Here is a 4,024-nt window from a genome sequence, read left to right as displayed (position 1 = left end):
TAATTACCGTACGAGTACCAAAACTTGGTAGCATCAATATCCAGAGTATGGGGTGCATGATTATCATGTGTCACAGCGCCACCGTCCAGTTCCAACTATGGCCACCAAATGCCGTGATCACTCTTCGTGAGTCATAGTGTAACACATATGGCCAGTTACAGTGCACTTGTTGAGTGTGAACATGAGCTTAAACAGAAGAAGCAGGGAATTATTGGTGATGCTCTATTATCAAAGAAACAGTAATGCTGCATCTGCACTTCGAGAATATCGCAGGTTGAAAGGATTATTGAAGGTTCCTCTTTATCCACCTGCTGTGCGGAGTAGGATGAAGATGCTCGCAACGACTGGAGGACTGCCCCACAGGTGGTTGATTAAATCGCTATTGATACGGCAGCCTACACTGCGCGCAATTCCCGATTGTCAGGCAGTGCGCGTGCTGTGTCACGAGAGTTGAAAATCCCGTGGTCCACTGTACGGAAGGTGCTTCTAACCATTCTTAAATGGTATTCGTACAAGATTCATATCGTTCAGCAGCTTGCATGACAGGACACACAAAGAAGTGCTAACTCTTCTCTCCACTTTCTCACAAGGACTGAAACTCACGAGGGCTGGCTGTTGTAACCGCAACTGGAACGATAGCGGGGTGGCTGTGAACGAAAGCGCGGCGGGACCGAACGGGAGCGGCACGCGAACAAACAACACGGACGAACGGAAAGGATGGACACGCACAACGACAAACGATCGAGCAAGACACCAAGAACAACAACACGCAAGAAGCCACCGGGTCACAAGCGAAAACCTCACCAAACCAGCAATGTCCACTAGTACACGGAAATCAACAAAGTAAACACGATGTCTGTAAGCGAGATATCGAGAGACTCACGCGAATATCAGACTGCTTCGCTGAGTGAGAGGTAGGCGCTTAAATGCATGATAGGGTACGTCGCCATTGGCTCGCCATGTGCTCCACAGTGGCGCCCTCACATTATACGCGGCCCAGGAGCGCGCGCAGCCACGGCTTATGGCACGATGGCTGCAGAGACCTCTAGTGGTAATCGAGGTCCGTGCCGTCAGGTACGGACTCGAAACCCGCGGCGCTTGGTACCAGACTGGACGTGGACCATCCTGTGGGCAAAAAAGATCATTATCTCTGACATATGAGGCGAACACAAAGAAGTGCCGAGTGTTGGGATCTTTACCACCAATTACTGTGCATGAAGTTTCTCTGTATGCTGAAAGTGTCACTGTATGGTGTGGACTCACGGCTACATTCATGACTGGCCTATTCTCTCTGGCCTATTCTCTTTTGAACAAGTTGGCGCTCAAGGACCAAAGACGTTTAGTGTGATTGACCAGTGTTACTGTGATATGCTTCGCCAGCATGTTATACCATCCTACAGGAGAGAGACGCATTGAATTGAATATTTTCCATGTAAGATGGGCCCCTACAGCATATTATTCGTGACGTTCATCAGCTTCTACCAAAACATTTGGAAACGATCGAATAATCAGCCGGTTGTGGCCGAGCGGTTCTAGGCACTTCAGTCTGAAACCGTGCGACCGCCTCGAATCCTGCCTCGGGCATGGATGTGTGTGATGTCCTTAGGTTAGTTAGGTTTAAGTAGTTCTAAGTTCTAGGGGACTGATGACCTCAGATGTTAAGTCCCACAGTGCTCAGAGCCAGTAATCAGCCGACTGTTTCCAAATGCTTGGCCGGCACGATCACCTGATCTCATTCTCTCTGATTTCTGGTTCTGGGGCTACCTGTAGGACAGGGCTTAGCAGGGGAACATTCGCATATGTGCTGATCTGAAGCGCAGCGTATAAAGAGAGGTAGTCAGCATACCTATGGACATGCTTCGTTTTGCTGTGAAGAACGCTATCCTGCACTTTGTTCTGGACACCGACTGCGCCATACTGAGCCCCTTATGTAGCAGTAATGGTACCGGTATGTAATGGTATGATGAGGTGTAGCAGCACGTTAAAAGCGTTTCAACTGAATTGATTCTGCATTATTTCTCTTCCCCATGTGTCTGACAGTAATGCTGCCAAGTTTGGTACTCGTACGGTAATTAGTTTCCGTGTTATTACGTGTTAAATAGGGAAAGTTTAATTATAACCACCCGGTAAGTTAATAAGTACACTAAAAACTAAACTGAACTACTCCCGCACAGTCCATGAAGGCCCAACGGTACCGACTGGCTGCCGTGTCATCCTGAGCCCACAGGCGTCACTGGATGTGGTCAGCACACCGCTCTCCTTGCAGTAGGTCAGTTTCCGAGACCGGAGCCGCTACTTCTCAACAAGTTGCACCTCAGTTTGCCTCACAAGGGCTGAGTGCACCCCGCTTGTCAACAGCGCTCGGCAGACCGGATGGTCACCCATCCAACTGCTAGCCCAGCCCGACAGCGCTGAACTTCGGTGATCTGACGGGAACCGGTGTTACCACTGTGGCAAGGCCGTTGGCAAATAAGTACACTAAATGAAGAAAATATACAAGAATCCACAATAAAAAAATTGCACTTCATCTATAAAATCTTGACTTCTACTTAATGTTGCCTATACATTTTTGACAACACTACGAGAAAGTTATGCAGCCGCTTGCAGCGTGAGTTTTAGATAGAGGTTTATCTTTTTTATCGTAAGATAGTTTCCTGGCAGATTGTAGGGATTCTGTAACGATTCTTACTATCCCCTTTTTTTAGGGATTCTGTACCCCAATAGGTAAAAGCGGAACCCTTATAGGAGCACTTTGTTGTCCATCTGTGTTTTGAAATTTATGTCACATCCTAAAGTCTGGCACCCCTTGGCGACGTAATGAAGTCTGCCATCTCTTAGTGTTGTAAAAACCTTAAGCTTCTAATGGAATCAAAAGATATGGCCATATATGTCACACATTTTGATATAGCAAACTCACTCATCAAAAGCTGTAGAGTACTTCCCTTTGAACTATAATCATTCTGTCGGTCCTTCCATCTGTTAAGACCCCTTTTTTCAGAAATTAATACACATACAAAGTTGAAATTTATGTCAGATACTAAAATTTGTTACCTTTTGTTGGTGTACAAGCTTTAAGTTTCTGACTCAATGGAATGAAGAGACACAGTCCTGTATGACACATATTTTGATACTCGGAAACTCGCAACCTATATAGTACTTAATCTAGAGTCATGAAACTTGGCCAAAAAGCAATTTTTCACAGTACAACAAAGCGAAAAGGCATCTTTTCCTCAGGAACGGACAAACAAAGGAATGGGTAAACGTATGAAGCTCAAATTCATGTCACATCTAAGGTATACAGTGATACACCAGAGGATTACATCCACATATCTAACAGCTGCTATTTCCACTCTTGGAACAGGGGCGACGCCACGTGACATGGAAGCAATGAGGTCTTGGTAGCTCGCTGGAGTGAGGTGGCACCACGTTTTCATACGCAAGTCACCTAATTCCCATAAATTCTGGGGAGGGGGGCCTTGAAGCACATCCCAGATATATTCGATCGGGATCAAACCTGGTGAGTTGGGAGACCGGTAGATCAATTGGAGCTCGCCACTGCTGTCGGGAAACATGGTCGTCATGAAGGGTTCAAATGGTTCAAATGGCTCTGAGCACTATGGGACTTAACATCTGTGGTTATCAGTCCCCTAGAACTACTTAAAACTAACTAACGTAAGGACATCACACACATCCATGCCCGAGGCAGGATTCGTACCTGCGACCGTAGCAGTCGCGCGGTTCCGGACTGAGCGCCTAGAACCGCGAGACCACCGCGGCCGGCTGTCATGAAGGGGTGTTCGTTGTCTGCAACCAGTGTACGATACTCCATGGTAGTCGCGGTGCCTTGCATGAGCTGCATTCGGCCATAGATTCCCACGTGAATGTTCCCCAGAGCATAATGGAGCCGCCGCCAACTTGTCTCCATCCCGCAGTAGAGGTCCCCTGGAAGACAGATTCGCGCCCTCCATCGGTATAATAAAGAATTTATCGGGATTCATCGGACCAGGCAACGCTCTGCTTCTGC

The 4,024-nt window shown here is 47.3% G+C and overlaps 1 pseudogene; it reads right to left on the bottom strand.

Moving 5' to 3' along the window:
• Positions 1-2,349: 2,349 nt before the first annotated feature.
• LOC126427338 (5S ribosomal RNA) lies at positions 2,350-2,467 on the bottom strand (annotated as a pseudogene).
• Positions 2,468-4,024: the final 1,557 nt, after the last annotated feature.

Source organism: Schistocerca serialis, chromosome 1, assembly GCF_023864345.2.
Source record: "Schistocerca serialis cubense isolate TAMUIC-IGC-003099 chromosome 1, iqSchSeri2.2, whole genome shotgun sequence".
Taxonomy (NCBI): Eukaryota; Metazoa; Arthropoda; class Insecta; order Orthoptera; family Acrididae; genus Schistocerca; species Schistocerca serialis.
Note: the sequence above shows the minus strand (reverse complement) of the source record. Positions and strands in the feature narration are given on the sequence as shown.